The following is a 22952-nucleotide window of genomic DNA, read 5'->3' on the forward strand; positions in this document are numbered from 1 at the left end:
GAGAGTCCTGTGACAGCCGCCTATCGCTGCACCGCAAGAGTGGGCGCAACTCAGCTGAATTGCGGCTTTTGACACAGTGGACCAAAAGCGGACGGAATGGCAACTGAAACGGTAAACCCCTAGGTTTGATGTGGAGGTTTTAAAAGGGCCCCGCGGGGCAAAAAAAAATAAAATAATAATAATCGAACGGCTGAATGGATTTGCACGAAACTTAGCAAAATTGTAGGGACTGGTAGCCCGATGTGCCTTTGCTAGGTCTCAATATATGTGCTCCAGTGGATTTTGAGAAATTAACGTTCAAAAAAAGATATATATCTGTAACAGCGCACTGGGCAGCGCTCCACTTCGCGTACTTTTCGCGTTACGGAGCTTTGTGAAGCGAAGCTAATTGGTTCTCCGGCGTCTGTAAACATTCCAAACAGTCCGTAGCGGCCGCCATCTTGTCTCTCGGTAGGATCGAGAGACAAGAGGAGGCCAAAGCGAAGGGGCAAATGACAATAAGGGGGAATAGTAGATCCTCCCTGACCCCATAGGTTTGATGTGGAGGCTTTAAAAGGGCTCCGCGGGACAAAAAAAAAAAAAAAATCGTTTTTTTGGTGGGGTGCGCCCGGTTAGCGTAACGGGAAGCGGACTGGGGAGCGTACTACATGGAAAGAAGAATGATTGACTTTTAACTTATTGTATGTTTATAGACTTTTTTTTAACTTTTTTTTCTGCTGAGTGACGTCTCGGCCTATCTCCACGGGATGCAGTCCCTACCATCTCGGCGTTTAAGCCCAGGGGGACCGGTAGTGTGGGAGAGATAACGGGGCATATTATCAAGGGGGTTTATCTCCGCTTTTTTGGCTTTAAAAGCCAAGAAAGCGGAGATAAAATTATCTCCCTATTACCTAGCTGTCGCTAACACCAGTTAGCGACCGCTAGTAGGAGATAGCGACCATCTTGGGCCCCACTTTGCATGTCAGTGATATTTATCACTAATGACATGCAAAGTGGGCATGCCAAGATGTTAGCGACTGGAAACAGTCGCTAACATCGCTATCTCCTATTACCAACTTTTGGAGATATTCGCGCTAAGCGCGAATATATCCAAAAAGTAACACCTGCCCTGAGCAGTTCTTAGCCATGTTATCCAATGGGAGGTGGATAACATGGCTAAGAGCATTAGCTCGGTAATGCATGAATATCGCTGACTTTTCAGCGATATTCATGCATTGCGGCCGTTTTTTATCGCATTTGCGATAAACCTTGATAATAGCAAGGTTTATCTGCGATAATTTCTGACGATGCTTAGCGGTAAAAAATTCGTTGCTAAGCATCGTTAGCGATAAATATCGCTTAACTTTGGTAATATGCCCCAACGTCTGTTAACGTTCGATTCGAAGGAAATCAGGAAGTGTTGAAAAACATTGTCTGCGCCATCTTGCCTTTTTTCAAATGCCACACTTTTGTCGTGCACGGCATCCATTTTAGATGCCTTGACCAGACCCACTCTCTGCACGCTGTCGATCCGTAGCATGGCTCCCCACCCTCGCAAGCATCTCCCCCAGGCACTGGTCACCCCAGCTCTCTGTCTTATGCATGGGCAATAAACCTCCCCCCATCTGCGCTGCTCTTCCCTGAGAATCACACTCTGTGCCCACCCGACACCTCCCTTTCGCCCTATTCACTACCGCACCCTCTGACACTCCTCTTCCTCTGTGTCCGATTGTCCTGGCCGGTCCCAGGCTATCAGCTAGCCCTGCAGATGTAGTTTATGGCCCCAGCTGTAAAGAATCACCCCTCTTCAAAGGAGTTATAGTAGATCAAGGCCCACACCCGATGAGATCCGTCACACCACACGCGTTCCTACTATCTGAAAACCATCCTGTATTGTGATTGGGGAGGGGACCGAGCCTGAAGCGGAAGATTCCAGGGATGACTCTTTGTACAGCAAAGTTTTTACAATTATGTGTCACATTAAAAATATATAGCACTCCAACAAAGTAGTAGGATTATAAAACTTTAATAACTTATAAATATATACAACAAAACAAAAACAGTAAAAACATTTAAACATTTTTAGGGAAAAAGAAGGAACAATGGTCAGTAGCGGTCGGTTGTGCGAATAGTCCCAAGGCAGCACAATGTCCAGATTTCTGGACGGCACCCAGGTGATGTTGCCTGGGTGCCGCACTGATTTGGGTATCCGGCGTGGGGCGTCCCGGGGGGTGGGTCGTCAGTAGCGGTCTGTTGTGCGAATAGTTCCAAGGCAGCAGAAAGCGCTGAAATGTGGATGGCACCAAGGTGATGTCCAGTAAGTTGCCGCCCTCCGAATAACGGCGTGGGGCGCCCCGGGGGGGGTTGGGAGGCAGTCCAAAGTTCCGTTAAAAGGGCAAAGGAAAGGATCGGTGGTTTGAACCATCAGTCAAAAAGGGGAGGGGGTGCAACAATTTTTCCTACCGGGTCACACTGTGCTTTCACCGGAACTGATCCGAACTGTGGTCTGCAGGATTCTAGTCATTCAAACTGAGGCTGGCGCCAGCATGGGAGCGCCGACGTCCCGCGGCTACAGTTTTGTCACTCCACGGGCGATCATGGCAGTCATTCCCCATCGGGGGTGTCTGCGGGGGTCGGGGACTCCCGCGGCTCCTCTAGAATCTTCAAGGTCGTGGAGGACTACGGTGGTGGAGTCAACCAGTGACCGGGCCATTTCTTTATGCTGGGCCCGCTCTTGCCAGGTTGACCGCCATTTTGAGAGTTCTGTAGCTACCGGCGATCGCGGGGTCAAATGAGCGGACGGGCTCCACCCTGCCGGGCGAGACGTTGCAGCATCGCCACAGTGGAAGAACCCTTTTCCGGGCGCCTGGAGCGCTGAGGGTGCAGCTGGGAAGCCTCCACCTGGGGAGGCGGGAGAGGCCTGTTCGCACCGTCTCTCCCTCCCAGTGCACCCCACGGCGTCTCGCTTGACATTTGTTATGGCCGGACCAGGCGATGAGGACGAGGGGGGGGGGGTCAGAGGCATGTGCAAGACATCCCCCCCCCAGTGTTGTCGCAGCCATTATAAAAGAAAGAAGAAATGTCCCGTCCGTCTTTGGGCCGGACCTCCGGTGGATGGCGGCCGGACGCCCTTTGCTCTGGCCCCATGAACGGGTTCCTTGGCTCATCCGGTGGGGCAGGCCTTGGCGTGTGGTGCCTCTCCTGGGCCTTTCGTGCAGTGGCCTCTCCACTCCCAGGCCCTCCATGGATGCTGGCCCAGACTGGGAGAGAGAGGGTCGAACCTGCAATTCTCCAGGGTTACCGCCACCGCGGCCGGATCCCGTCGGCCTCGGCCTCTGGTTGATGGTGGCCGGACTGGGAGAGAGAGGGGAGGGTCGAAGACACAGACATTCCCCCCCTTGCAACTCTCCAGGGTTGTCGTAGCAATCCCCCTGGCCGGGTCCCATTGGCCTCGGCCTTTCCTCCGGCTACACCCTACGTGATGATCTTCTGCCGACGGTTGGCAGCAGGACCCGCCTTATATGTGTTGCTTCCGGCTGGGCGTAGCCGCAAACCTGTTGCACTTTGGAAGTTTCCAGAATGGGGCGGATGTCTGCTGACTTGTATCTTTCCCAGTTTGCCGTTATTTGGCCGTGGCAGGCGGTGGGACAGACACGTTTTGGGGCAGTGAGGGGCGATGAAGCCTCGTTGCCTTGTGGCCGTTGCAATGTCACACTTGGTTTCTCTTACTGTTTTCAGGTTTCTTATTACGGGCTTACTTCTAACGTTTCTTGTTTCTAGGACAATAATAGGTTTTATCATTACGTATTGTTATCGTTTCTTTGTTTGTTATTTAATAAAAAGTTCATCAGTGGCCTACTGATTTTCGTTTTCCTATTCCTTTCTTTCCAGGTTCTTTCATGCTAAAGTTTCTGTTAACAGGATACAGTGATCACTTCGTTATTATTGCATATGTCCTTTTCACTAGGGGTGCTCTCTGGTCGGGCCAGATGACCTATCTCTAGTAAATGGTCCGGGTGAAACAGGTGCATCAATCAGTGGGGAGTAGATAGGCATGACAGATTACAACGGGGGACAAAGGTCCGCATTACCTACCCTTTCACTACTTGCAAAGATTTTCCTACGTTTATTTGCAAACAGGGAATACCTCCAAAAAGAACCAATTCCCAAACAGTCAATGTTCGGGCAAACAATCAATCAATGAGGAACGAAATAGGCACGACGTGTTAAAGGTTTGCGTTACCTACCCTTCACTATCTGCAAAGGGAGAGAGAATATTCCTATTCTTCCCCGTTTGCAGGCAGAGAAGATCCTTAAGAGAACCAACTTCGAACAATTCAATGCTCGATTCAAACAATCAACAAGGGGTACTGTGAACACAAATGAACGCCGCTTATGTACATACACATTGCTATTTTCAACAGGTTGTTCCTAATGTTTCTATTTTAGCGAGGTCAAAAAGAGATCCCATTAGTGGCCTACTGATTTTGCTCGATTCCTTTTGTTTTTTTACACGATTTTTCGCTATCTGCAAAGACTAAACAGAGTATTGCGACTCTGTGCTTGTTTGTAAATAGAGAATGAACCAAAGAGAACCAATTCTAAAACAGTAAATGCTTGGATAACAATCAATCAAATGGAGAGAGAAGCAGGCACGACGGATTACAACGGGGGCAAAGGCCTGCGTTAACTACCCTTCACTATCTGCAAAGAGAGAGTACTCCTAATAGAAATGAGGGGGGGGCAGCATTGAAAGCAGATCAGTGTGCATAAACACGAAAATGTTTTTTCTTACCACGTACTTGACAATCGACAGCTTATGATATTTGCTATTAAAAAAACATTGAAATTCACTGAAAAAACCATAGGTTATAGACCATACATAGTTAGGAATTAGCATTTACAAAACCTTGAAAATTCACTGAAAAAACCATAGGTTATAGACCATATATAGTTAGGAAATAGCATTTAAAAAACCTTATTTTACTCACACAAAACCATTGAAATTCCATATATAGTTAGTTGTACTAACTATATATCGCGCACCCGCAATCCACTGCTGATCATGTCACATATTACATCATTCATGACATGGTCAGTGACATCACTGATGACATCACTGATGACATCTCAAATGACATCACTGATGACATCACTGATGACATCTCAAATGACATCACTGATGACATCACTGATGACATCTCAAATGACATCACTGATGACATCACTGATGACATCTCATTTGACATTACTGATCACATCACTGATGACATCATTCATGTGATAATACGATGAACCTCTTCAGACTCTAATATAACCTTAGATACACTCAGTGTAAACACAGACTCACAGATTGTCATTCATCCATGAAGTTACACACACACACCTAGTCAGTCATGCAAACAATCAATCACACCTCCATTTTCCCAACTATACAGTTATACACACCTTACTTATTCAAACATATACTATAACTGAATATAAAAACGGATTGGCTGAAGTTTTGAAACTAGACACGAGTAATAAGATTCTTTGGTTTAAACACGTTAAAAGCTGGTTAATAAAATTGGGTTTATCCCACTTTTGGAGCCAGCCGGAATCATTGACTGTGTCCTCTAAGAAAATAGTCAAACTCTCTTTTTGGGCTTTTGTGAGCCATGATGCTGTATACGTTGGAGCACATGGCCCCTTAACTGAAAAATTTTTACTGATGAAAAATGTAGCCCAGTTTGAAATGTTTCTTGATGAGATTCAGCCACCATTAGCAAAAACCTTGTACTTAAAGTATAGGTACGGTATATTAAGAACTCGGGAAACCGAGTCGAAATGGGGGAACAGTAGTAATGATAAATGTACCTTATGCACAAATAATGTAAGAGAAGACATTTTTCATATTTTGTTTTTCTGTCCAAGCTATGTAGAAACTAGAAGAAAATGGATAGTGCCATTGTGCCGTAACATTGGAATAATTTCACACAAGGAAGCAGGAAGAATATTAATTACGGACACTAGTCAAGTTATAGTGTTTGGTATCAGTAGATTCCTCCTGGCAGTTAAATTTATCAGACAAAAACTGTCACTGCCATTTTAAGTGTCTGACTGTTATAAATTAGTTTAATGCTTTTTTAATTGTGTAAATATTTTAAACCTCGTTTTAACTATATTTATTGATATATGTTCTAAGCCCACTCCCGTGACTTAGCTGTGAAGGCTCAGGGATAGTATTTGGTCATGCACTTGCACTTTTGAATTGTACCTTTTTGCACACTTGTTGATGATAATGTGGCCACGTTTTTTACGAATTGTGTATAAATAACATGTATTTTGTTTATCTTTTATGATGCTATTGCAACGAAATAAAGATTATTGAGATGAGATACTAAAACATATTTACTCTCTTATACAATCCTGGATACAAGTTCACAATGATGCATACAGCCACTCACACATTCACTGGCTCTTATGCACAGTTATTTATATATGTCAAGTCTCACATGTACTGTGTTTTACATATGTACTTACTTTGACATGTAGCACTGAGATATCCATTCACTCACCAATACACTGATGCACACAGTCAACCGCCCATACAGCTGTTTCCACATGCACTTTTGAACCCATACATCTAGTGAATCAACTGCTCACACATCTATGCACAGAGTCATACACCTCCCAGCCACCCACACACACACTCAGTCTCCCATACAAATACTTGGGCAACCAATCAATAACCCATTTAGTTACTCATATAGCTACTGAACAACACATGCAGCAGTTTTCAGAACAACAGACATAATGATGCACAAATTAAGACAGTTTAGTCACTAACCCATGCACTCAGTGAGACACATTTAATCACTCACTCATACAGTCAGTCATGCACCTACTAAATCCTTCATCCAGACACTTATACATCCACTCAAGACATATTTTAACTTTACAGAAAAATACAGTCACTGGATGTTGTCATCAGTGATGTCATCAGTGATGTCATTTGAGATGTCATCAGTGATGTCATCAGTGATGTCATTTGAGATGTCATCAGTGATGTCATCAGTGATGTCACTGACCATGTCATGAATGATGTAATATGTGACATGATCAGCAGTGGATTGCGGGTGCGCGATATATAGTTAGTACAACTAACTATATATGGAATTTCAATGGTTTTGTGTGAGTAAAATAAGGTTTTTTAAATGCTAATTCCTAACTATATATGGTCTATAACCTATGTTTTTTTCAGTGAATTTTCAAGGTTTTGTAAATGCTAATTCCTAACTATATATGGTCTATAACCTATGGTTTTTTCAGTGAATATGTATATATATATATATATATATATATATATATATATATATATATTCTTTCATACCATGCTTGTACGATTTGAAGAAGGCGCTGACTCCGTGGGTCTGAATCCAAACTTTTATTCAAGGATCAGTGTCTGCTTAGACGCGTATCGGCGTTGCCGCCTTGTTCACTACATCTGCATTTCAATCTAGGGCGTTTATATATGCTACACCTCCTGGGCGTGTCTTTCAATTACAGTACAGGTTAGAACTGGAAAATTGCCATGGTTACAGTGTGGCTAAACCTGTTTAAAATAATTATTTTTCACTTTTTACATAATTATTATTTATCACATTTTTATACCCAGGGCGAGCATTACTTCAGAAATTATTTTCATTTTCAAAACTATTTCACCTGTAACGTTATTCACCAAACCCCTATGTGGCAACATGCATTTATAACTCAACATGTATTTATGACCATTTTTTACAAACAGCATGTTAAAATCACAGCCGAAATAAGGTCATCCTCCAAACCTCAGTCACATTAATTAGTGAAACGAAAGAAATGGTAATTACCACACCATGCTACAGTTTCCCACTGTTCTTCCCATGGATGTTCCCAATAAAGGTCCCACAATGGTAGCCCTTCTGGTTTGCCTGTGTTTCATTGCATTACTGAAGCCTCGTGTGGACGCTGGGCGCGTGTATGGGACACGAGACAAATTACATCGGAGACGGCTGGCTCATGCGGTACCCTTCAAAATACTGCGATTCCCTCACGGTATGAGATTAACTGAGTACTGCACATGTGCGCGTAGAAAGATTAAATATCTATTCCAAATAATGTAAACAGTCAATAGTTAGTGTATCTACGTTTAAATACCGCTGCAGGCGAATGCGATGTTTGTGTGATAAGACATGGGTGATTATCGCTTGCAAATGCGCCGAGCAGTGGAACACATTCTGAATGGGGAAATTGCTAATGAGGCAGTGATTCTGCGAGGCACTTAAGATGGTGCGTGTGGCACACATAAGATTGTACTTGTAATGATGCCCTAGTGGGCGTGCGAAGCCGGGTAGGCGCGTCAATTTGATTTAGCAAAGCTGTACTGGTCCGCTAATGGCTCGCCAGAGTTTTCCAGAAGGGCAAACGGGAACAGTACTCTGTGAGGTTAAATTAGATATAATATATTAAAACTTGGTAGCTAGAGAACACATGGTGGTAATTCGAGCTAAAGTGTGTTGGTGAGTAAATAAACTAAAAGTGAATGTGAAGACGTGATGTGTATTACTGGCAATAATGTCTAGTAATGTGCTCTAGCGTGCCCCTGTGTAAACCCGTGAGTTTTGTAGTACATGAACTGCAGATGTTAAATGAATGGTACTAGGAGAAGAGAGGACATATAGTGATACTGTTGCTAGAGATGGACACTTAAGGCTTCATCCGCATTCAGACCGAATGGGATCTTGGAGTTTAGGAGTAAGATGTACCTAGACTCCAAACGGCGTAACGCCAATGGGCGATTGCCTCCCCTTGGGTTTTTTGGAATGTTATCAATAACAAAATATTGTATGTTATTGGCATTACCTTGGTGAGCCTCATGTATATGTCTGGCCACAGGATACGCCGGATCATTGTTGGCGATTGCTCTTAAGTGTTGTAAGATCCGTACGTGAGCTGGATGAATTGTAGACCCTACATATCTTTTGCCACATGTACAGACCAGCACATATATTGCGAAGTCTGTCTTGCACGTAAATGCTTCCCTCAAAATGAAAGGTTTTGTCCTAAATGGAAACTGCACTGTGGTAGTGTTTACACCGTGCGTGCACGCTTTACACTTGGAGCATTTCCTAAAGCCTTTCTGGGAATCTAGCCAATTCTTCGTTTTTTTGAGAACTGGCGCATTGCAGACTATCTCATTCCTCATTGACTTTGCCTTCCGAAAAGTTATCGAAGGGCTTTTTCCCACTAAGGTGCCTATGTTAGCATCACCTCGAACTAAGGGCCAATGTCTTCTAAGGATTTTTCTCAGATTACTGTGGTATCTGTTGTACCCAGTTATCAGTCTTGGGGGATTTTTCTCATTGTTCTCGTCCCCTACTTCTGTCCTGGATTTGGGGAAAATCAGATCTTTTCTGTTTTTGCCTCTACATTTCTCTTCGGCCCGCTCACAAGTGCTAGCGGTGTACCCCCTCTTTCTGAGTCTTGTGAAAAGTTCCTGTTTGGCACTAGTGAGTCCCTCAGTGGTGCTGCAATTCCGAGTCATTCTCAGACACTCGGCATAGGGAATTGACTGTTTCAGTGGTGTGGGATGGAAGCTGTGCGCATGCAGTAGGGAATTTCCTGCGGTAGGTTTTCTATATGTGCGTGTCTGTATTTTGTTGTTTTGTACATATAGCTCTAGATCTAGAAATTGGATATGTTCAGTATTGGTGTTACATGTGAATTTCAGATTTAGGGCATTTTCATTCAGAGTCAAAGCAAAACATTCTGCCTCTTCAACACTTCCCTGCCACAGGATGAAAATGTCATCAATGTATCGTTTGTACATTATTACATTGTCTTTCATGATTTCAGCGTGCTGGACTTTTAGTACCTGCTCCTCCCACCAGCCCATATGCAAATTCGCATAGCTGGGGGAGAAGCAAGTTCCCATGGCTGATCCCTGTAGCTGTTTATAGTGTAATCTATCAAAGATAAACGTATTGTTTGTCAAAACCCACTCAGCCATTTCCAGTAGCATTTCTGTATGGCGGTAAAGTTCAATAGGTCTACTGCCCAAGTAGTATTTCATAGCTTTGAGTCCATCAGTATTTCTAATACTGGTATACAGTGATTGTACATCCAATGTCATGAATTGGTAGTTGTCATGCCATTCTATGTCAAAGATTTTAGACAAAAAATCACTCGTGTCTCTAACGTAAGCCGGGAGCTTTTTCACTTCAGGTTGTAGGAAAGAGTCAATGAAAATGCTGGTTTTCTCAAAGAGGCTGCCAATCGCTGATATTATCGGCCTCCCGGGTGGTGTCTTTTCATTTTTGTGCACCTTAGGAATTAGATATAATTGCGGTGTCACCGGGTAGTCGTTTTTCAGGTAGTTGAACTCGTCCTTGCTGATGAGGCCCATGCCTTTCCACCTGTATAGTTCATTGTGAAACTTTTCTTGGATGCCCACGTTGTGAGTTGGGCTTACCCGCATATAGCACTCTTTGTCCTGGAGTTGGCTGAGGGCTTCTGTATTGTACATTTGTAGGAGCCAGAGTACTACATTGCCCCCCTTGTCTGACCATCTGACCACGACATCTGATCTTGATTTAATTCTTGCCATTAAATTGTTGTATTTCCTTCTGTGGTCTTCATTTTCTTTCCAATACTCCCTTGTACTTTGTAGTGACAAATCCTTGAGGTCTTTTATGACATTATCGGAGAATAGATCTAAGTTGTCTTTCGGCATCAAAGGCATGAATTGTGATTTAGGTTTAAATGTTGTTTTGACTGAATCATATATGGTAAATTCTGACATAGTGGCTGCTCCACTGGGTGTGATACCATCACCTACAGTTTCTTGTTCCAGATCAATTAAAGTTTGTAGAGCTTCCATGTTTGCCACTGATAGGTTGCGGTCTGGGTTTTCCATTTGTGCCATCATGGTTGGGCGTTTTTTGGCATTAATAAAGTATTTTTGCAATTTAAGTTTGCGAACATATTGAAACAAATCAATGCGAGTCTGGGCATAATCAAAGTTTGTGTTAGAACAGTACGATAGTCCTAGGGATAAAATAGAAAGTTCCTGTGCATTGAACTCCATGTCTGTTAAGTTAATGACTGTGTTGTCTGCTTCATTTTGTACTCCCATTACATATACATTACATTATATATCCTACTGGCGACCGTAGTTATACTTAGGACCTATTTTCCATAGGAAATCCGCAACATTTTTTTGGGAATAACTTTGGCGCCGGTTGACGAAATTTTCAAAACTGGTGGGGCGCTCCGGTCCGCTCCTATCCTGAAAGTCTCGGGGTGAATCATCAAGCGGGGGCCGATAAAAAAGGGGGGTCCCAAAACATATTTTCCCCATGCAATTTTCCATAGGAACCTTTAATCACAGCTACAGCCCGAATTGCTAAACAGAATAACACCAAAATTGGCAAAGAGGTAGTCCTTGGTTCACACTCCTGCCTTTTGATTAAATGGTGTAAATCTGCCCAGTAGTTTTTTTAGATATTAAAGGAAAAAAATACATATATATCTGGGTGGAGCCTAACAACACATCTCATTGTGAGATCTGATTGGCTGTCAGCACTTCATCCAAGAAGTGTTGGCAGCCATCTTGGGACCAATATACACGATAGCACCTCATTAAAAGGCATTGCAGTTAATGGAAGGTTTTAAGACTTCAGTTACATTATAAATCATTTGTTGATGGTACCATACTCATTTATGAATTGTGGTGTGTTCTAAGGTGACTTTACCATGTGAAAAAGCCTTCTGCTGGGATATCATGAATCATGTTTCAGAGAAAACTATTTTCTCATGCTTTTCCCACAGAGGGTTGGAAGGTGATCTATTAGCTAAACTCAGAGCATATTTTCAGTAAATTCACATTATCTTTCTCAGTCATGTGAGAATGAATTCGGACATTCTCAGTAAAACATGTACATTCAACAAGGGCAGAGACTGTTAGTTGATTCCTTTGTGTTCTACTGCAGCTTCCCAGAGTGTTCTAAAGAGCAACTAGAGTGCTAACAGCCTTACTTATCACAAAAGTATAGCACACCTGAAGTCATCTTGATTGGTATAAAGTGGGAACTCTTAAAACATTTCATTTAAGAAGGAACAAAATGAGGGCATTCATTTTGCCATAGAAAGTATGATTAGTGCTGCATAAAGAAAAATTAGGGCACATTTTGAGTGACTTCTCAAATCCTCTTCTATTTTATTGAAAATTTTCTGACATGCAGACTGAAACATGTACTTTCAATACCAGCAGCAGACTTCCCTGGTGAGCAGTAGCTTTACTACAGTGATCTAATGAGCAACTAGAGTGTAAAACACTGAAAGTATTTCTTACTGAGGCGACTGCAGTAAATGAGGAGATTAGGAAACTTCAAAACAAATAAGTCTCCCAAGATGGCCGCCAGAGACAAAAGAGCCCAAATGTAGCACAAATATCACCCAGATGTAGCCCAAGTATAGCCAAATGACAGAATGTCCCAGAGTGTTTGATAGAACAACTAGAGCGCTAACAGTCTAACTTATGACAAAAGTATGGTACACCTGAAGCCATCTTGATTGGAATAAAGAGGTAACATTTAAAACATTTGATTGGCGAAGGAACAAAGTGAGGGGCTTCATTTTGCCATAGAAATTATGATTAGTGCTGCAGAAAGAAAACTTAGGGGACATTTTGACTTCTCAAATCCTCTTCTATTTCATTAAAATATTCTAACATGCAGACTGAAACATGCATTTTGAATACCAGCAGCAGACTTCCTAGGTGAGCAGTAGCTTTACTACCGTGATTTAATGAGCAACTAGAGTGCTAACATTCAGAATTTATGGCAAATGTGTGACACATTTCAATGCCCTCTTGATGGAACCAAAGTAAACAAGCATTGAAAATGCCACAGGTCTCGCCCTCGTTTAAGTTAAAGCAATTCGGTTTGTAGTTAGGTGGCTTTTTATCTTTGCCTTTATTTGTGTTTTTCAAACTTTCATGTACATAACATGCATATGTATGCATATATGTATATGTATATGTATGCATGCATTTATATTTGTATTTATATAGAAATGCAGATTATATGTATGTATATATATATACACACACATATATATATACATGCATATATGTGTGCATGTAGAGAGAGGCAGAGAGGCTAGAGGTGTAGAGGTGGAGGTGTCGATGTAGAGAGGTAGAGAGTAGTAGAGAGAGGTAGAGAGGTAAGAGTAGAGAGTGAGTAATAGAGAGTAGAGAGTAGAGAGTGAGTAGTAGAGAGTAGTAAAGAGTAGTAGAGAGAGTAGCAGAGAGTGAGTAGTAGAGAGTGAGCAGTAGAGAGTGAGTAGTAGAGAGTGAGTAGTAGAGAGTGAGCAGTAGAGAGTAGTAGAGAGTGAGTAGTAGAGAGTAGTAGAGAGTGAGTAGTAGAGTGAGTAGTAGAGAGTAGTAGAGAGTGAGTAGTAGAGAGTAGTAGAGAGTGAGTAGTAGAGCGTGAGTAGCAGAGAGAGAGAGTAGTAGAGAGTAGTAGAGAGTGAGTTGTATAGTTAGTAGTAGAGAGTGTTAGAGAGTAGTAGAGAGTGAGTAGTAGAGACTAGTAGAGAGTGAGTAGTAATTTTGTTGTGTGCACTGCATCACCAAATGCGATGCAGTGCGCGCAACAAAGTTCGGTTTTATTAATTTATATGTTTACTTACCTGTTAAAGTCCGTAATCCATACATTACAACCCCCCACCCTGCCCCTCCCCATCCCTACGTCACCGCCCTGCAGTTACACCTACCACCGGCCGTAGCTGGTAGAGAGTAGTAGAGAGAGTAGTAGAGAGTGAGTAGTAGAGAGTGAGTAGTAGAGAGTGAGTAGCAGAGAGAGAGTAGTAGATAGTGAGTAGTAGAAAGTAGTAGAGATTAAGTAGTAGAGAGTAGCAGAGAGTGAGTAGTAGAGTAGCAGAGAGTGAGTAGTAGAGAGTGAGTAGTAGAGAGTGAGTAGTAGAGTGAGTAGTATAGAGTAGAAGAGAGCGAGTAGTAGAGAGCAAGTAGTAGAGAGTGAGTAGTAGAGAGTAGTAGAGAGAGAGTAGTAGAGAGAGTAGTAGAGAGCGAATAGTGGAGAGTGAGACAGTAGTAGAGAGCGAGTAGTAGAGAGCGAGTAGTAGAGAGTGAGTAGTAGAGAGTAGTAGAGAGAGAGTAGTAGAGAGTGAATAGTGGAGAGTGAGACAGTAGTAGAGAGTGAGTAGTAGAGAGTGAGTAGTAAAGTGAGTAGTGTAGAGTAGAAGAGAGCGAGTAGTAGAGAGCAAGTAGTAGAGAGTGAGTAGTAGAGAGTAGTAGAGAGAGTAGTAGAGAGAGTAGTAGAGAGTGAATAGTGGAGAGTGAGACAGTAGTAGAGAGCGAGTAGTAGAGAGCCAGTAGTAGAGAGCGAATAGTGGAGAGTGAGTAGTAGAGAGCAGTAGAGAGCGAGCAGTAGAGAGCGAGTAGTAGAGAGTGAGTAGTAGAGAGTGAGTAGAGAGCGAGTAGTAGAGAGTGAGTAGTAGAGAGTGAGTAGTAGAGAGTGAGTAGTAGAGAGAGAGTAGTAGAGAGTGAGTGGTAGTGAGTAGTAGACTGAGTAGTAGAGAGTGAGTAGTAGAGAGTGAGTAGTAGAGAGAGAGTAGTAGAGAGTGAGTGGTAGTGAGTAGTAGACTGAGTAGGAGAGAGTGAGTAGTAGAGAGAGAGTAGTAGAGAGTGAGTGATAGTGAGTAGTAGACGGAGTAGTAGAGAGTGAGTAGTAGAGAGAGAGTAGTAGAGAGTAGTAGAGAGAGAGTAGTAGAGAGTAGTAGAGAGAGAAGAGTAGAGAGAGTAGTAGAGAGTGAATAGTGGAGAGTGAGACAGTAGTAGAGAGCGAGTAGTAGAGAGCGAGTAGTAGAAAGCGAATAGTGGAGAGTGAGTAGTAGAGAGCAGTAGAGAGCGAGTAGTAGAGAGTGAGTAGTAGAGAGTAGTAGAGAGTGAGTAGTAATTTTGTTGTGTGCACTGCATCACCAAATGCGATGCAGTGCGCGCAACAAAGTTCGGTTTTATTAATTTATATGTTTACTTACCTGTTAAAGTCCATAATCCATACATTACAACCCCCCACCCTGCCCCTCCCCATCCCTACGTCACCGCCCTGCAGTTACACCTACCACCGGCCGTAGCTGGTAGAGAGTAGTAGAGAGAGTAGTAGAGAGTGAGTAGTAGAGAGTGAGTAGTAGAGAGTGAGTAGCAGAGAGAGAGTAGTAGATAGTGAGTAGTAGAAAGTAGTAGAGATTAAGTAGTAGAGAGTAGCAGAGAGTGAGAAGTAGAGTAGCAGAGAGTGAGTAGTAGAGAGTGAGTAGTAGAGAGTGAGTAGTAGAGTGAGTAGTATAGAGTAGAAGAGAGCGAGTAGTAGAGAGCAAGTAGTAGAGAGTGAGTAGTAGAGAGTAGTAGAGGGAGAGTAGTAGAGAGAGTAGTAGAGAGTGAATAGTGGAGAGTGAGACAGTAGTAGAGAGCGAGTAGTAGAGAGCGAGTAGTAGAGAGTGAGTAGTAGAGAGTAGTAGAGAGAGAGTAGTAGAGAGTGAATAGTGGAGAGTGAGACAGTAGTAGAGAGTGAGTAGTAGAGAGTGAGTAGTAGAGTGAGTAGTGTAGAGTAGAAGAGAGCGAGTAGTAGAGAGCAAGTAGTAGAGAGTGAGTAGTAGAGAGTAGTAGAGAGAGAGTAGTAGAGAGAGTAGTAGAGAGTGAATAGTGGAGAGTGAGACAGTAGTAGAGAGCGAGTAGTAGAGAGCCAGTAGTAGAGAGCGAATAGTGGAGAGTGAGTAGTAGAGAGCAATAGAGAGCGAGCAGTAGAGAGCGAGTAGTAGAGAGTGAGTAGTAGAGAGTGAGTAGAGAGCGAGTAGTAGAGAGTGAGTAGTAGAGAGTGAGTAGTAGAGAGTGAGTAGTAGAGAGAGAGTAGTAGAGAGTGAGTGGTAGTGAGTAGTAGACTGAGTAGTAGAGAGTGAGTAGTAGAGAGTGAGTAGTAGAGAGAGAGTAGTAGAGAGTGAGTGGTAGTGAGTAGTAGACTGAGTAGGAGAGAGTGAGTAGTAGAGAGAGAGTAGTAGAGAGTGAGTGATAGTGAGTAGTAGACGGAGTAGTAGAGAGTGAGTAGTAGAGAGAGAGTAGTAGAGAGTAGTAGAGAGAGAGTAGTAGAGAGTAGTAGAAAGAGAAGAGTAGAGAGAGTAGTAGAGAGTGAATAGTGGAGAGTGAGACAGTAGTAGAGAGTGAGTAGTAGAGAGCGAGTAGTAGAAAGCGAATAGTGGAGAGTGAGTAGTAGAGAGCAGTAGAGAGCGAGTAGTAGAGAGTGAGTAGTAGAGAGTGAGTAGTAGAGAGTGAGTAGTAGAGAGTGATTAGTAGAGAGAGAGTAGTAAAGAGTGAGTGGTAGTGAGTAGTAGACTGAGTAGTAGAGAGTGAGTAGTAGAGCGTGAGTAGTAGAGAGTGAGTAGTAGAGAGTGAGTGGTAGTGAGTAGTAGACTGAGTAGGAGAGAGTGAGTAGTAGAGAGTGAGTAGTAGAGAGAGAGTAGTAGAGAGTGAGTGGTAGTGAGTAGTAGACGGAGTAGTAGAGAGTGAGTAGTAGAGAGAGAGTAGTAGAGAGTAGTAGAGAGAGAGAGTAGTAGAGAGTAGTAGAGAGAGTAGTAGAGTAGTAGATAGTGAGTGGTAGAGAGTAGTAGAGAGTAGTAGAGTGAGTAGTAGAGAGTAGTAGAGAAGTAGAGAGTGAGTAGTACAGAGTGAGTAGTAGAGAGTGAGTAGTCGAGAGAGTAGTAGAGAGTGAGTAGTAGAGTAGTAGAGAGTAGTAGAGTGAGTAGTAGTGGCAGTCATTGGAAGGGTTTCCACACCGGCCGAGCATATCCCGCTCCGCTGAGGCGCACCAGGAGTTTCCAGCTTTCGTGAGGCGGCCGGGCTCAGCTCCGCCGAAAACACTGTCCTGCACCTCCTGACTGGCCGGGCTTGGCTCCGCCGGTCAGGGACTACATCCCCCAGTAGCCTTGACACCAGAACGCCGCCCCCTTCATCAAGCAGCGCCAGGCGGCGCATAAAGCAACGTCCACTGCCGAGGACTTTGTGGCAGTCATTGGAAGGGTTTCCACGCCGGCCGAGCATATCCCGCTCCGCTGAGGCGCACCAGGAGTTTCCAGCTTTCGTGAGGCGGCCGGGCTCAGCTCCGCCGAGAACACCGTCCTGCACCTCCTGACTGGCCGGGCTTGGCTCCGCCGGTCAGGGACTACATCCCCCAGTAGCCTTGACACCAGAACGCCGCCCCCTTCATCAAGCAGCGCCAGGCGGCGCATAAAGCAACATCCACTTCCTCGTCCCGCGAGGACGCGCGCGTGACGCGCCGGACGAAGCCCGGACTAAGGGCGGACAGTCTGTGACAGTCCGGGACAGGACGCGACTGGGCTGGGCCAGGGACGCTGATCCTTTTGTGGAGGACCTCCGTGACTCTTAAACAGTGAGACTTAAATCTAAATATCTTTTAAGTATCTGTATAAGGTACTGTGCCCTATCTTGTGTACTGAGGTAACGATTATTTTTAACTGCACTATACTTATCATTATCCCGGCCATGTCTAATCAAAAGGGTTCCCTAGTGCTAAATACCTTGGACAATTATCTGGTGAAGGTAGTGAGCAAAATCAACAGTGAGAGACGGCAGTCATTAGGGTTAAGTTGTTCCCCTATATCTCCTACATCCCTCACTCTGCCTAATGCGCAACCCTCACCAGAATTAACGGCACGGGAAGACAGTACCGTTATTGTGAATCCTGATTTATCTGCTAGTGATTCCCCTGAGTTAAACACCGCACCTATAATTGATTTAGATTTATCATTGGATACTAGGGAACGTAATCGACCGACTCCTAAGCCTAGACCAGTCAGAGCATGCAGGAAAGTGCAGTCTAAACGAGGGGGATCACGCTCAGCTAGAAGAAGATTAGCTTCTCCACCCAAAACCCCAGATATTGATGAGGCTACTCTAGGGAAGGGTGTGATTGAGAAACTGGAGGATGACCAAATTAAAAAATTAGCAAGCATGCTCGACTTGAAGATTAAGGGCATTGTTAAACCCCTTGTGGTTAAAGTCGACCAGCTTACTGCAGAGGTCAATAGACTGGGTGCCCTCCTCAATAAGACTCTGGAAGAACTAGGTGGCCTATCAGCATTGGTGTCAAATGGCTGTGAAAATCACGAGGCTCACCCTGGAGGAGGGGAGGGAGATAGTGGGAACATAGTACAGCAACCCCCGCTCACTCAGCCCCCAGTAGGTGAGGAGGGTCAAATTGAAGTCATAAAGGCCCCTCCAACAACACATAAAGAACCACGCAAAGAGCGTGATTCGTTTCAATTTGTAGTTGAAGCTTCTCCTTTAGTTTTGGTCCTGGCAAACGTTCCTTTAACACCTGGGCAGGTAGAGACAACAACTTCTTTAATTGATAAAGCACTCCACTGGTTGACGAAAAACATGAAGATATCACCATGGGGAAAACAGCAGTTGGCAGGGGAAATTATTATGGCTAGAAGGGCAACATGGCTTGGGGATTACCCAAAAAAATTCAAGGGTGACTGTATAGCCTTGAATTTTTCTAGTCCTGAGGTACTTCCAAATATATTGGCAAACTTGTTCCTCCCGCAACGTAGGGACTCTGATATGATCCCATTAATCCTTGATTTCTTCTATAGTAGAAGATGGAGTGTAGTGAACCATAGTAGATCACGGTCTAAACGTGCCCCTGTGTTGAGAACAGAGGGGAGGGATGCCCAAACCAGAGATGGTGGTATTAGATTGGAAAATCGGTTTGGGGCCCTGTCTGATCTGAATGAATGTGATTGACTCTTGAGGACCGTTAGATCTAGAACCATGGTGGCAACAGAGATTGGCAGGAAGTAAGGTCCCAAGGATAGGAGTGAGTCACAAATTAACACGGTCCCTATACCACATAAAATCTCAAAGGAAAGAACACACTCCACTGGGCAGCGTATAGAGAGCAGGAACCTTGGCCAATTAACATGTTCGGACCCAGTTAGGGAACATGACTGCTCCGAAACAGAGGGGGCCTCCCTAGAGAACAGCTGCCTCGTGCCTGCAATCACCGAACATCAACTAGTGATAGAGGGCGCGAGTTTAGCAGCTGAAAACCCGCGGGATGTATCAAGTACTCTGTCAGGGGTTGATTTTCTTTCTTGGAACCTGGCTGGTATTGATAATAAAATATCTTCCCCTGAATGGTGTAGTTTTGTTGACCAGTACGACGTCATCCTTTTTCAGGAAACCTGGTCTATGGCTCCAGTTTATCGTGTGGGCTTCCTCAATTTCCATGCGTTAGCAACTAAAAAATCTAAAGGTCGGCCAGCTGGGGGCCTGATCATTTGGGTCCGACAAGCCCTATGTTGTAAGGTACACCAAATTAGTCCCCCGTCAAATGATATCCTGTCAGTTAATATCAAATGGGAAAACGGTCAACAGGTGGCCATACTTAACATCTATGCGAGGGGGACAGGAGGGAGCCAAACATCTGAAGTAATCTCAGCTCTTGACCAGCAGCTTGAGGTACTTCCAACACAGGTGTCTATTATAGTAGGTGGAGATTTTAACACCACTTTTGAACTCCTTGGCCAAGAGGATCAGTTTCTCGCTGTAGAGGAGGACAGTAAATGGGGTGTCCCCCAGCTCGAATTACCTGCTGTAAAAAGATGGTCAGCTGTAGCAATACAGCTGAAGGCCCTATGTTTAGCTAGAGGGCTTAGAGCAGCAAACGGTCGCACCCCGTCTGATCGCATGGGAAAAAATACCTTTGACAATGGTAGGTATTCCAGTCGCATAGATTACATCCTGGTGGATATAAGGGGGTGGTACAGTCTGATAGACATGACTGTTAAAACTAGGATGGAAAGCGACCATAACCCACTCTGCATGGATTACCAAGCGCAGATGGGTACTAAAGAATTGAATCTGGGGTGGGGAAGGTCACCTTGGACATAGTCGCTTCCAATAATATGCGTCATATTAAATGGGGTAGTTTCATAGAGAAGCCTGAGAAACTGGTGGCCCTTAAAAACATGGTTATTGAAGAAGTGGCTAATTTAAATACTCACATTAATAAAATAGACTTTCCCCAAATAATGTTTGAGGCACATAACCACTTATACGCAAAATTTCAATTATTTTTTAGGAAAACTATTAAACCAGATAAGGGAAGTAATAAACTACCGAAGGAGAGGTGGTACAACAACGCATGTAAAGTAGCCCGCCAAAATTTGTGTATAGAAATAAGGAGCAAGAACCCCATAGAAGTAAGGAAGGCAAGGGAGATCTATAGGCTAGCCCAGAAGGCAGATAAGAAACAGTGGGATGAGGATCAATGGCGTGACTTGAAACTGGCCTGTGGAGCAGGGGATTCAAAACAATTTTGGGCCATTGTGAAATGGGATAGAGGAGGTGTAGCTGAGGCCCCCCAAAATAATGTTGCCAAACAAGAATGTGTAGATTTCTTTAGACCACAATATGCACGAAACTCTACTGAAGAAGACTGCCCACTTCCCCCGACTATTTTTTACCAGAATCAGCTTTTTACATCCAAGGTCGTTAGCATAGCGCTAGATTGCGTGACTGGGGGAAGAGCCCCAGGCATGGATGGCATTCCTGCTGACGTGTTTTTAAGTGATAGATCATCTTGGTGTAGGTATTTTGAGTGTCTAGCTAACTCGGTGGCTAGGGGTGCGCCAATCCCACCCTCATGGAAAGGCACCGAAATAATACCGGTCTTTAAAAAGGGTAACAAATCTCTACCCAGTAACTATAGACCCATCAGTTTTATAGACTCAGCCCAAAAACGTATGGGTTGTTTAGTACAAAATAAACTGCAACAATGGATAGAAGAACACAATATTTTGTCCCCATACCAAGCCGGCTTTCGGCCATGTACTAGCTCAATCAACCAGGTTTTTTATTTTATTGCACTCTACTGGAGGAATGTGGCCCTGACCAAGGGGACTCATTATGCGGTCTTCGTAGACCTAAAATCGGCTTTCGATTTAGTCCCCCGTTCCAAACTTTGGAGGGTTCTCGTTGAGGCAGGGATATCTCCGGAACTATTGACCCTTCTCGTCCGCCTGCATGAGAACAACTACGCCAGAATCAGATGGGGGATGCAGGGTGAGGTGACCGACTCATTTCCTGTCGAGCGTGGTGTTCGACAGGGGTGTGTATTGGCGCCCACGCTGTTTTCATTATACATCAACGGTATTGTGGACTATCTTAACCGTTCCTCCACTGACGCCCCAATTTTGGCTGGGGCCCGCATGCCTGTCCTCATGTTCGTGGACGATACGTTGATAGTTTCCCGGACCCCGAGTGGGCTCCAGAAGGCTGTGAATGCGTTCGGAGAATTTTGTCAACTGCGTGGACTTGAGATAAACACCTCAAAAACCAAGTTCATGTCCCTGAGTCAGCGAAAAACCTTCAAAGGTACAATTAATTTCAATGGAACTCCACTAGAACAGGTAGAGGCATTCACATATTTGGGAATATCTCTCCAGACAATATGGGCTGGAAAAGCCATATTGACATGGCTGTTTTAAAATTCCATCAGCTAGCGGGTGCCTTAGCCACAAAGCATAAAGCTTCCTTTACAAAGCCAATTACACCTGCCCTAGAGATTTATAATATGAAGGTCATAAGTGCCTCTTTGTATGGTTCTGAACTTTGAGGATTCAATAATCTAACCCAACTGACAATGGCAGAGAATAAATTCCTTCGTTGTTTAGTTGGGGTACCCCAAAGTACTCCTACCATTCCGCTTTTATACGATCTCGGCAGGAAAAAAGTTGAGGATATAGCACGGTTACGGCCCCTATTGTACTGGAGGCGTATCTGGACAACTCCAGAACTAGCGCATTACGCCCTTGCACTAAAGGATATTATCAAGGCTGACCGTTTTCACTATATCCAATGGCTTAAAGAGATAAGGGGCTTATTAACAAAGTTGGAGCTTGATCATCTGTGGGTAGATGCAGACGTCTCAAGCTTCCCGTCAAAAACAACTCTGAAAAATATGTATTGGGAAATGATTTGGATGTCCACCCATAGTACCTGTATAAACACTAATTTAACAGGACAGTTCCTTGATTTTAAATCTCGCCCACTCTGTGAAGCCTACTGGGATATTATAGAGAGTCCGCTTGACCGAAAGCTGTTTTTCCAGTTTAGAACTGGAACCCTACCTGTAAAAGCCTTCAGTTATAAGTGGTTGGCAAATTGGGATGACAAATGCCATAATTGTAAAAACTTGATTGAGAATGTATCCCATATGCTGTTCGTATGTCCCCTCTATATATGCCCTCGTAGCAAGTGGCTAAAACCAATATGTATTAACATGGGCACCCGGAGATACATTGAGGCGCTACGGATATTGGAGACTGACTGTTCACCTTGTCTAGCGATTGCTGTTGCCAAATTCTTAAGGTGGGCCTGGATCATTCGCACCCGCACTTTAAAATCCTTAGATTCTAGCTAATGATTTTTTAATGACTCTCAATAAGATGATTGATCATGTTTTTGTATACATCATTTTAACTTGAAATTGACAGCCTCAAGATTTCATACCTTTTTAACATTGTATTTTTTCGTGGTTAGTATTTATAATGATTATGTCTAATGATTGTAAGAGAAAGTATAATTTTGCTTTTATGACATGCTGTCGAATAAAGCTTTTTAAAATTGTGAGTAGTAGAGACTGAGTAGTTGAGAGTGAGTAGTTGAGAGTAGTAGTAGAGAGTAGTAGTAGAGAGTAGTAGAGAGTGAGTTGTAGAGAGTGAAGTAGTAGAGAGTAGTAGCGAGTGAGTAGTAGAGAGTGAGTAGTAGAGAGAGAGGAGTAGAGAGTGAGTAGTAGAGAGTGAATATTAGAGAATAGTAGAGAGTGAGTAGTGGAGAGATAGTAGTAGAGAGTAGT

This window comes from Lissotriton helveticus, chromosome 8, assembly GCF_964261635.1.
Source record: "Lissotriton helveticus chromosome 8, aLisHel1.1, whole genome shotgun sequence".
In the NCBI taxonomy this organism is placed as follows: Eukaryota; Metazoa; Chordata; class Amphibia; order Caudata; family Salamandridae; genus Lissotriton; species Lissotriton helveticus.